The sequence below is a fragment of the Rousettus aegyptiacus genome, unplaced genomic scaffold (assembly GCF_014176215.1).
Source record: "Rousettus aegyptiacus isolate mRouAeg1 unplaced genomic scaffold, mRouAeg1.p scaffold_m13_p_1, whole genome shotgun sequence".
Taxonomy (NCBI): domain Eukaryota; kingdom Metazoa; phylum Chordata; class Mammalia; order Chiroptera; family Pteropodidae; genus Rousettus; species Rousettus aegyptiacus.
In genome coordinates, this window is record NW_023416284.1 from 167,780,847 (window position 1) to 167,794,057 (window position 13,211).

Sequence of the window (13,211 nt, forward strand, 5' to 3'; positions counted from 1 at the left end):
CTACAACTCATGTGAAATGTACAAGTGTTATAAGTTCTATGAAAGAGAGCTATATTACACTTTGAGTACATAGTGCAGTGTATTTAACCTTGTAGGAAGAATAAGGAATCTGAAAAATTAAATTATTAATTCCTAATATTATATATAGTGATGATCACATATCAGAAATTCTTCTAGTTTTAGCATGAATTATCTTATTTAGTTTTTACTATGACTATATGAATTACATACTTTTATTATAGCCCTTTTACCTATGAAGACCTGAGGCTCAAACTTGCTGAAGTTTGCTCAACTGGGAAATGATAGAGCCAGGAATAAAATACTTGTAGTCTGGTGCCAGAGCCTGTAATTTTAACTACTATAATACAGTCTCCCACTGAGAACCTAACTATAATGTCAAGAGGAAGAGTTTATCAGACAAGCCTCATCATGTTAATTAAGCAATAGTCATCAAGGTAACAGTAAAAATAGTTTAGGATAGAAGAATAATTATAATAATTATAACTCAAATATGCAGCAACCTTATCAATTAGGAAAGGCAGAGCAAAGTAAAAAGAAAAAATGTATAACTTGCATAGGTATCCACACAAACTCAATTCACAGAATGAAGATGAATCAGATAATAGAAATAATCCTACTCTATCAGAGAATACTATACATCTACTCCTAACCTTGCTACTTAAAGTTGAAAGACCTTACGTGGGTCATTTGTCTTCAAACTTCAGTTTTTCTAACTGTGTAATAGGAATTAAACCACCTTTCCTTGAGTCAAAGATACAGTCTTTTCTCCACAGAATTCTGAAATTGAATCTATTTTGAAGTTAACACATGCACATATATTTGCTTCTGTTTTGTGAAGATCTATCATTAAATCAATGTTAAATTTTAAAAAGCAATGTTTTCATTCATTTATTCAACAAATATTTATAAAGGCCTATTAAAGATACTGAACAAATGCAGTGAGCACGATGAAGAAAAGCACAATATTAGAACTTACTCTCTAGAGCAGGTAACAAAATTAAAAATCCAACTTACATATAAATGCGATTTAAAATAATAATTAACTATGGAACTTACAGAAGCCATTATCAAATGGGTAAGTCTAGTGTCAGTGAAAATGAAACACCTTTTTCTCAAATATAACAATGGAAAATGTGCCTTAATGGAGGAATATAGAAATATTCTTAATGGAAATATAAACCATGGAGTCAATATTTAAGTCTTCACTTTTTGAAAGCCATGCACTAAAGAAAAATTGTACATTTTTAAATTCCTATATTTTACACTAATTTTTGATAAATATCATACTTACGTTACAAATATAAAACAAACTACTGAACTGTAGTGGAACTTCTACAAAAGGAAAATTAATTGATTATACATCTTATTATAAAGTTTGCTTTCTCCTTAAGCAAAACAACTCCAGTATCTTTTGTGTAAACTCGCTTTTTTCCAATCATTGAATTTAAGATACATAGTAACCCTTCTAGTATTTATTTTTTTCTTTACTGAAAATTCATCAGCTCATGTTACCAAAGGGATCAAAATTTATTACCAAAATTTATTATCAATCAAACATCCAGCATTTCAGTAATCTTTAACATGCACAACAGTTTCCAGTAATCATACAATTATTACAATAAATGTTTTCCAATTTCGCTTTGCTTCTCAAATTTCCCTTCATTTCAGAATTCCTTGCCTTTCTTTTCATTCAAAAAGTCAGCCATTCTTCAGGTGTCAGCATAAATCTTAACTGTTAGAAGTCTTCCCTGACTACCTAATTTAAATATAAATTCATGCAGATTTTTCCCTTTTCTAGTACCCTAATGTTTTCTTTAATCTATCAATCACATTATGTAAGTGTTGCTTATTTGAATCTTCAACTGTTTAGTATACACTATCCCTACCAATTGTAGGCTCATTCTCTCAGTAACCATGTGTGTTTTTAGTTCATCCTTCTCTACCTACTCTCTAGCACAGTGCCTTGTACAGAGTATGAAAGATGTTTTCTTAAATGAAGGAACACTGGGTATTATAGTCCATGATAATGGAGAAAATCCTATCCTTTATTGTTACTTTCTCTTGCATAGGAAATATTTCATAATTGTTTATTTAACTTTCCTAAGTTCCAATATATAACCTTACTTGTGCCATTGCTGAGTTCTTGCAATTGCAAAAGACAAGGATGCCCATGTTTGACAGAAATAATACGTTATGACTCTATTTCCTTCAACAGGCTCATGGTGCAAATATGGAACACAATAAAGAATGAAGACCAATTTTTATCTTCCTAATTTACAATTTTCCTGTCTTTGTGGATTAATTTTAGAGCCTAAAATTTAGATGTCTACTGAGATTTTTTTTCTTCTGATTTTACTTTATCTAATTATATGGGCTCAAGAGACTTCATTGTGCTTAATAAATTTTGGTGGTCAAATTTCTAGTCTTTTCAGTTTCCCTAAGTAGGTCTTTAAGGGAATAAGCTGAAAAGGCATCAGATAATTTTTTTTTCCTTGTTTCAATCTATCCTTCTATGTCTACAAAGAAGATTCAGTAAATATTAGACCAAATAACATGAGGGTTGGCCAAGGACATTACACATAATATCTGATGAACTCACATACAACTTAATGATTACTATTTTATTGTATCTGAGCTTGGATTATCACCTATCCCTACCCTCATCCATCTTCTGACAACTCTCTCCAATCCCCACCAAAAAAGGCCAATAACAAGGGAACTGGAGTTAGAGAACTGGGAAGTGTGGTGTATAGAAGAAATATTTTTGGATTCAAAGATATTTTTTGAACTGGTAACTATTCAGATACACTGGGACTTGATCTCACTAAAGACACTGCAAAGAACACTCTAGATCAGAATAGAATGCACTAGAACAGAACAAAATGAATGGAACGGAATGGAATGAAAAGGAATGGAACAGAATGGAACAGAATGAATGGAGTGGTCACACAGAACACCTGAGAAGTTTCTGTCTGAAATATGGAAGATAGGAGTTTTATATTTATTATGTCCTGTCAATATTGGCTAAGTGTGGGTGAGACTGTGCACATGTTGAGCAGGTTTGGCAGGCACCCCATGCACTCAAGTACAGAAGCCTGAAGAACAAAAGCAAGATCAAGTTAAGTTGTTATAAGGCTATCACTTATGGATGCCACAAAAATAGAGAAAGAAGGTCAGTAAGAAATTGTGTAATATGTAGTGTAGGATGTTGGGGGAGCTTTGTGAGTGCAAATATAATATGATTGAATTATGGCTTATTGTTAAGATATAAGAAAGACAATTAAAAGAGACAAGACAAAAAATAAAAAGAACTTATGATACCATCAGTCAGATAAAAATCATCTATAACTGGGACATTCTACAGAACTGTCTGTTCAAAACTGTCAAAGTTGTGAAAAACAAAAACAAAACAAAACCTAGAAACTGTCACAGATCAGAGGGGACCAAGGAGAAATGATGACTAATGCAATGTGGTATCCTGGATTGACTCTTGAAACAGAAAGAGGATAGCTATAGAAAAACTGGTAAAATTTGAATAAAGTCTGTAGTTCATTTAATAGTAATGTACCAATGTTTCTTTCTTAGTTTCAACACTTATATCATTGTCATAAAAGAAGTGAACATTAGGGAAACTGAGTGAAAGGGATATGGAAACTCTTTGACTACCTTTACAATTGTTCCCTAAATCTAAAATTATTCTCGTCTCCATCTACTTGGACTGCTATACCAAAATAACGCAGACTGGTGACTTATAACAATTGGTTTGTTTCTCACAGCTGTGGAAGCTGAGAAGTCCAAAGTCAGAGTGCCCACATGGTCACATTCTGTGACTGGCAAGTTCCTACTTCCCAGTTCATAAATGGCTGTCTTCCAAATGTAACCTCACATTACTGAAGGGACAAGGAAGCTTTTATGGTCTCTTATGAGGACACTAATTACATTCATGAGGGCTCTGCCCTCATGACCTAATCACCTCCCAAAAGCTCCGTCTCCTAATACTGGTGCTTTGGCATTAGATTCCAACATAGGAATTTTGAGGGAATTCGAACATTCAGACCATAGCATTTCCAAGTAAAACTTCATCTAAAAATCAGATAAATATGACATCTTTCATGCAGTATCTCATTTACAAGTATTTACAGTTGACCCTTCCATAATGCAGGATTTAGGGAGCCCACTTCCACTCAATCGAAAATCCTTATGTAGCTTTTGCCTCCTCCAAAACTTAAGTTGCCTTTTGGTATCTGTGGGGAATTTGTTCCAGGACCCCTCGCAGATACCAAAATCCACAGATAGTCAAGTTCTCTATATAAGGTGGTGTAGATTAATACATACAGTTTAGCTGTCGCTCCACATCTGCAAACTCCCAACCGCAGATTAAAAAGAGTGCAGGTATTTAATTAAAAAAACTGACCTACATGTAGTCCCATGCAGTTCAAACTCAGGTTGTTCAACTGTCAATTGCACATAAAATATGTTGCAGATGTTTACCTATTGTTATTCTGCTGTAAATATTAGATTCATTGTATGCACACACATTTATATACATACACTCATATGTGTGTGTATATATTTCCTACTGAAACGTGTTTAGAAATTTTCAAGTGATAAAGAATTGCTACAAATTAACAATAAACTTTTAGGAAAATTAAAAGGGAAAAGACTTAAATTTAAAATGGTTTCTTTGGCATGATTAAATTTATTCATATCTTTTATATTTAGATTAGCCTCCCTTTCAATAAAATAAATATTTCAATAAAATAAAAATTTGGAGTTTGGACCACAGGGGAGTTCTAATTTTGTTTTAATAGGCTTTATATGTTTATCCTAAAAATCTCAGGTGTTTCTAGAGGGAACGCCTGGATCTTGAGCAAGATCATCACCTCAGTCAACTGAATCATCACAGTTGACACCCGAGAGTATGCTGGCTGTGTCAGACACTCTTTCTAGGAGACTCATGTGTACTAACTCATTTAACCTCGTAAGAACCACGTGATGCAGTTACATTATCATCCCTGTGACCAATGAGGAAGCTGAAGAATAAAAATATGCCTGATGTCACATAGCTAATAAGTGGTGAGTCCAGGATTTGAAGCAAACCAATTTAGATTCCTAATCCAGTTATTAACCAATACTTTATCCATGAAAGGAGATTGCTACATCCACAGTGAACAAAGTCAATTCTCTTTCAGTAGCAACTAAATTATTCCTAGAAAAATCTGAATATATCTTTGAGTGTTTAGGCATTTTGAAAGTATTTAAAACCTAAGAAAACATTCAACTTGGAAGCGTGGATAATCATAGAAGCCACTGACATGATTTAAAAACCTTAGTAATATTGAAGGACACAATTGCTTTCCTTTACTTGTTACTGTCATTAGATATTTGGCATTTTGGAACATGGTCCTATGGAGATTACTCTTTAAAAAGAGAAATTTAGCTCAGATGAACCAAATAATTAGTTCACTAACATAAATACCCTGTTAATACATTTTAAAATATTAAAGGGATCATAGATACATAGAGGGTTAATCAGAAAAAACACAAGGTTTATTTCCTGAGGTGACAAACAATAGGGACTCTGCCTATGTGAGAGCATAGAAGCAACAGTTGCAAATGCCCTTTAAAATCACACAAGCAAATAGGATTGCTACCTTTGGAAACAGTAACAAAACAAAAGTGTTTCTTCTGAAACACCTGCACAATTAGGGCAGAATAATAATATTTCTCAAAACAATTCAGGAGGGATGTATTGTTATTCCCGCATTAATTTTCTCTTCGAAATAATACAAAGTTTAAAATTAATCCTAGAAAAAAAATATTGAAAATTCCTCTCTAAAAGGTGATAAGAATACAGCAATAGAATACAGACTATCTTAAATTCTGCCAAGCCAGTCTGGTTTCTTAATAGTTAAATTTACATCACCTCGCAACATCAATAGATAATTTAAAATATAATTATGAGTTTGGTGCATATTTTTCATGCCAATTGATGTGAGAAATATATCTGATCAGGTAACTTTTCTGATTATGTACTTCTTATGATAAAAGAGCCAAATCAGAATTCTCCTCATATCGGTAAGGTAGGGCCATTAATGCATCATCCCTTTTGCAAAATTATCTTGGTAGTTAGTGATCATTTACTCTTCCATATGATTTGGTAGTGGGAGCGAGTCAAGTCTCAGGAAAAATCCTGTTGAGCAGTTAATAGAATTGCATTTAATTTATAGTTATTTTGGGGGAAGAATTGATATCTTTATAATACTTAGTCTTACTTTATATAAAATTATGTTTTCTCTCCATGTATTTATAACTTTTTAATTGATCTTCAATATTGTTTGATCATTTTCTTTATAAAGGGTTTGAAATATATTACATTTATTTCCATATTCTTTGCATTTTATGTTGAAACGTATATAATTTTCATGTACTTTATTTCAATTTCTAAATTTTAAAATTGTGTGGAAACTATCAAATTTTACATATTAATGTTTCATCTAATAATTTTGCTGAAATAATTATGTCTATTCTTTTTAGGCAGTGGTATCTGCCTCTTTTCTTATGAAAAGAGTTCCACTGTATGCTTTGATTTCAAACACTGAGCCAGGCTCCAAACACCCATCTCATATAGAAGAATTATTTTTGCCATTGCTCTTCAGAATCCAAACTTCCAGCCACATTCAGGAGATCAGAGAGTTCACCATCACTCATGGCTTAATGTTTCTTTTCAATTCAGTGCCAATGAATAATCTTATGTTTGAATTAGGATAAGATTTTGTTAATATTCTTTATTTATATGGCTTATATTTCTGTGTGTCTTATGAAGAAAAAGATTTTATGCACGAGTTTACAAAACTAAAGCAGAAATTCCGGTGAAACTTATTATCATTTAAACATCATTCAATAACTACCAGATCTTCCAAAGTTCCAAAATCTTTGGTATAATAGGCTAAATTTAGTATTATAATACAGTAGAAAGAGCTCTGGTTTAAATCTCAGCTTTATCACTAATTAGATATGTTACCTTACAAATTATAGTCTCTATCTTTAGTTACAAATAATTAATACCCTTTTGGCCTTCAGTTTCCTATCTATGAAATAAGAGTAGAAATGGTCTTACAGTTATTAAATATTCTATTTGATTGTTCTAAATACAAAATTTATTAACATTTATTCCTCTTTTAATGATGTTTTAGTTGAATATCCAGAAAAGCAAATTCACCCAAAGAGCAAGAAAAGCTTCACTTAGGTGATATCCTTAAAAATGTGCCCCTCACTCTGACCATCACTAATGTTTACACTGACCCTCTAGGCCATCAAGTGTGGCATCCTACAAAGCTATCTGAAAATAAGAATGAAGGCATTGTTTATGGTTTGCTTTATAAACAGAAGATAACAAGTCCATGAGAAATAGATAATTTGAGCATATTTTTAAATTGTTATTATTTTAAAAACATTTAATTATAAAACAATATCCAGGGATTATTCAAGGGTGATTCCTATTAATCTAAAATAAACAAACACAAGATGTGAATGAGAAATATTAAAAAAATTCATGCATTATGACAATTATGTAGTACTCTGTATTGATTCATATTTAAGTGGATTCTGAGAACTTGCTTATAAAAAATAAAATCATTTTTGAAATGAATTTAGAAATTAATGCATTTCATTTTGAAATAAATTTAGAAATCAAAATATAATATTAAGTACCAGTTAAGATATCAACAATTTTTTGATCCGATATGCTTGAGAAGTCATAAGAAAAATATTAAAAGGAAAAAATATATCTGTTATCAAAGTCCAAGAGAAAGAAAGATAATAGTTTTTTTTTTTTTCCTTTTTTTTGTAATTTACACCTCCAACATTAAGCTGAGAGGCACACTGCAGACACCTGCTTCGGTATAGTCATTGTTTCCATGGTGCCACTTTCCATCACCTATTTTTAATAGTTTACACAACAAGATCAAGGGTGTCCCAGCTGTTACTGCCACTGTTGCTAAGCAACCTTTAAATCGGAGTTCAAGAAGACAAAGAATCGTGCTTGAAAAATTTCTCAAGTGTCTGTTTTCTGCACCCCCACCCCTGTTTTCTTCATTTTGAACCATTTTTCAATGTTTATACTTAGATGCTTACTTTTTCCCCCTTTTAATTCAATATTCTGTATATGAATCTACCATTCCAAGTGACACTGGAATCAACTAAATACTTTGCTGTTTTTCAAGATGTAATATATATGTTCGTCTAAAGACTACCTCTAATGCGAAAGAGAGAGATTTAAAACATTTATTTGTTTTATTAATCAGAACGGGATATTGTTTTAGGTCTTCATAATTTGCCTGTCTGTGGCATTGCTGTGCCTGAGAGTTCTGTGAAATGACACACATATCAATAGCTAGAGATTCGTTGTCTGCAGAGAATTACAAAACCCTCTTGTGCATTTGAAATCTAAATATCATGGGCAAAAGACAGAGAGGTCATGCACAATTCTTTAAGTAACAGAAGGAAAACAGAAGTGCATAGTTAGGGAACTTTGAACTTGGACTATTTAACAATGCAAATTGCTATTAATTAAAAAGACAGAAAATATTTTTTAAACATTTCTGTAAACAATTTTTTTCTAAAAAAGTAATTATTTGGAAACAAAAGCACATCTGTCTAGTTAATAGATTAGTAAACATAAATCAGCAGCATGGAAAGTAAATAAAAAAGAAAGAAAGATCTTAGTTTTGCATTTAGTATACACAATAAGATAGGAATTAAAGGACCTCTCAAGTAACAACCAAACATTCCTGAGTAATTCACATGACAAAAAGAATATCATGATATGATTCAAAACTAAAGATTTGAAGAACTTGTACATGTTTGTACAACTGTGTACATCTCCCAAGTTAGTCAATCCAGCTGCAGTTTATACCATTGCTGAGAGCAAAAGTTCTGGTCCATACAGTACTGGCTCAATGCAATGGTTCATATTGACCCAAATATTCGGGTCCTCAGATTTTCCTTTGACATTCTTCTAAAAAAACATGAGGCTATAATATTTCCTTTCTGAATGTTTTCATGTTGTTTTCTTTATTTATTTGTTATTCTCTGGCTCTTCTTTAAATTCTGCTAAATCCTTAGGTATCTGTTGTAGTGATGGTAGTGGTGGTTTACAGATTACCATAGCTCTTTGAATTTAATTACTATTTTTAATTTTTTTATTTTTTGCCCTCTGGTTTCTTTAGTACTTCTAACTTTACTTCTATTGCTCTCTTTCATTTTTAAAAAATTTACTTCTATAAATATATGTAACTGTTAAAAATACCATTTCACCATTATCGATTATATTCCCTACTCCAAAATATGTATTTAATGACAACAAATTTGAGTTGGATACATGTAAAAGTAACCAAGGGGTTCTCAATGACAAAAATAAATTCCCCTGTAGGTAAATCCATATTAAGTGATAGGAAGTCTACAGTCCAAACTCCCTGACAAGTAAGTAAATTGTAGAGTGTTGGAAATTAGCCTGAGACTTTTAAGATTAAAAGGAGAAACTGAAATTTAGTCTGTATATTAGTACTGAAGATAACTATACTTGTTAAAAAGCTGTTATAAGATTTAATAAACATGTTTGTCAATTTCTATTTCACTACTCTACCTCAACACATACTTGACCACCTTTTTGTCTGCTGCAAACATTATTTCCATTTCTACACTGCTTTGTTCATCACACTGCTTCCATATTTTCCTCTTAGTTTGAAAATATGCTATATTAGTTTGCTAAGGCTGCAATAATAAACTATCACAGACTCAAGGGCTTAAAGAACAGAACTGTGTCTTCTCTCAGTTCTGGAGGCTAGATGTCGAAGATCAAGGTGTCAGAGGGCTGATGTCTACTGAAGATCTTTTTCCTTGGCTTATAGATGACATCTTCTCCTGTGTCTTTAAATGGTCTTTCTTCTGTTCATGTCATATCCTAAGCTCCTCTTCTGAAGATGAGTCATACTGGTTTAAGTCCCACCCTAACAACTTCCTTTAAGTTTTATTACATTTTTAAAGACTCTATCTCCAAATGAAGTCACACACTGAGGTATTAGGGGTTAGGACTTCAAATAATGACTTTTGGAGGGAGAAAGTTTAGCCCATAATTTATATCTCCATATCATTCTAATAAAAATTCTCTATGAACTTCCCTTCAATCCTCCTCCAGAAAAGTGAATTCACCACTTTTTTCCTGAAAAAACTTGGTAAAGAGAGTACTATACATTCACTCGTTCCACATCTGCACCTTCTCTTTCATACTTCACTCACTAGCTTTTACCTTCGATGCTGAAAAAATTTATTCAAAATATTCCCAAATGATGTCTTTATTTTTATATATCCTAAAAGTGCTACATTATCTATGGCCATATCGCCCTGAACAATTCCGACCCTGTCTGATCTCGGAAGCTAAGCAGGGTCAGGCCTTGTTAGTACTTGGATGGGAGACCACCTAGGAAGACCAGGTGCTGCAGGTGTAACACATAAAAAATAAATAATAAGGGATTGTAAGCTAACAAGGTCTTTGCAATTTGTAAGGTCAACCAAGGGTTGCCTCGCCTAAAAAATAAAATAAAATAAAAATTAAAAATAAAATAATATTATACATAGTATTATTTTATTATTATATATTAAATACATTTGCTGGATACTTTATACTGGTATTTATTTTCTGTACAGTTTTGCTTTATGCCTCAAATCATTTGTCACTTCTAAATGTCTGCTTTTTTCCCCTCCAGAGCTCAAACTATCTCCTACTGTGACTGATAGTATCTATCTCATGTCTTGACACTATTTTGTTCAGGAACTCACAATTAAAATCTCAGTATCAGAATTTCTATCATATCCTACAGTAAAGTTTGGTTGGCTAGTTGGTTATTAGCTTTAGGGTTATTTTGTTCTTATGTGCTTTGTGTGTGTTTCTTTTCCTTTTTTATTTTTAGTAAAGATTCTATGATTTCCTTATCAATCTATACTTCTATGCCTAGAGAGAAGGTAAAATTTTCTGAGCAAATTAATGCAAAATGAGGTGAAATTGTGGGTGGATATAATACATAAGTATTTATTAAATATCTTGTATATACTACCAGAAAAATTTGCAAATGCTAAATATTAAATAGTGACCAAAGTAGACAAGGTTCCTATTTTTATGGAATATGTAATCTACTGGAGATAGAGGGAGACATACACTGAATAAATATAAATAAATATCTATTATGACAGGGAGACATAAGAGCAATTAAGATAAAACAGCGTCATGAGGATACGAATTGATGTAGCAAGTCTTATATAAAACGGCCTTAGAGTGGAGAACTAAATATAGAGGAGAAATGAGTCATGCAAATATTTGAGAAGAAGATTCTAGGAAGTAAAGCAGTATGTGCTAATCTTGGATTATCAAGGAATAGGAAAAATGTCAAAATGGTTGAAGCGCAGTGAAGGGCAAAGTAGGAGATGAGTGCTAGAATATTATATCCGAGCAGTGAAGGTTATACAGGGACTCTATGCCTGAGTAATGACATCGACTTTGATTTGAGTATAATATGAATGTTTTGAGCAGAAGACTGATGTACTATATATATTTTTAAATGCTTATTTTAATACTTCTTTTTATGACCATGCTGGAATTGCTTGAGTAAACAAATGTTTCAAGTAAGAACAGCTAGAACAATGAGAGAGAGAGAGAGAGAGAGAGAGAGAGAGAAAGAGAGAGAGAGAGAGAGAAAAGAGAGGGAGAAAAGCTTAAAAGAACTGATGAATTTCATATAAATGGAGTGGGAGATTTTAGAGATAAGGGAATCATAGAGAGGTAAGCTGACACTTTACATCAGCTTTTTCTCCAAGCAAATTTGCTGATTTCTCCACAAATATGATCTAGAAGGCCAATGCCAAGAGCCACAGAGCCAGAATAATTTTGAACATCTCATGTGACTAGTCACAATTGAGGTAAGAGTTGCCAATAAAGCCAGGATACAGGACTACATTAAGATCTCAGGAATGAGGATGTAAAGAGAAATAACCTTGAACACTGCATTCTACAGATTTTTCCACTTGAACTCATAATTTTAAGGCAAATGATAGCACAAAGACAAATCTAGCAAAAGATATATTAATACCAAACACATTAACTTTAAGTTAAGAAGTGATATAGAAAGACACTTGGTAATAGTAACAGTTAATTTACAAGTATGATTAAACAATTCTAAATTTATAGGCACCTAAGGACATAGCTTCAATATGGTTAAACCAACAAATCTATAATCATTTTGGGAAATTTTATTACACACTTCTCAATGAATATCTTAGCCACTTTGAACTACTATAACGAATATGCCATATTAGGATTGGTTATAAACAACAGAAATTTAATTTGACAGTTATGGATATTGGGAAGTTCAAGATCAAGGTTCTGGAAGACTCAGTGCCTGGTAAGGACTTGCTTCCTGGTTCATGGACACTGTCTTTTCATTGTGTCTTCATGTGATGCAAGAGTTGAGGGAGCTCTCCAGGATCTTTTCTATAAAGGCACCAGTCCCGTTCACAAGGGCTCCCTCCTCATATGGTAATTACCTCCCAAAGGCACCATCACATTGGGTATTAGGTTTCCATATATGAATTTAGAGGAGGTGGCTTAAATATTCACTATAAAGCAATGGATAATAAAACACACTGACAAAATTAAAATCCACCAAATTTGGTTTAAAGAAAGCTTTTTTTAAAAAAAGCACATGCCCAGGCCAAGAGTAGGCTGGTCTGAGGGAAGAGCACAGTATTCGGGACATTCAAGATGGGAGGGACAGAAGGAGAACAAAGAAACTATTGCTCATATAAATTTGGACCTTCAACTTCTCAGGGCCCTCAATCCTCCCAAGTGCAGTTTGCTTAATAAATCCCTTCTACTTGCTAAAAAAATAATAATAATAAAGAAAAAAAGATACATACTTGGGATAAAAGATATATAGTTTTCAAAGACATTCAAAAAATGTTCACATAAGCATTATTTTAAAGCACTTCAACTCAGGAGAAAAGTCAAATAGTTAATGGGTATACAAATGTGGTATATTTATACACTGAAATACTGTAATACTGTATAGCAATGAGAACATTAATACTTGGAAAAAGATTTGGAGATTTAGAAAAAAACATGGAACTTGATTTTAAAC

At 32.5% G+C, this 13,211-nt stretch overlaps 1 pseudogene; it reads left to right on the plus strand.

Moving 5' to 3' along the window:
• Positions 1–10,407: 10,407 nt before the first annotated feature.
• Positions 10,408–10,526, plus strand: LOC118605134 (annotated as a pseudogene).
• The last annotated feature ends 2,685 nt before the right edge of the window (positions 10,527–13,211 follow it).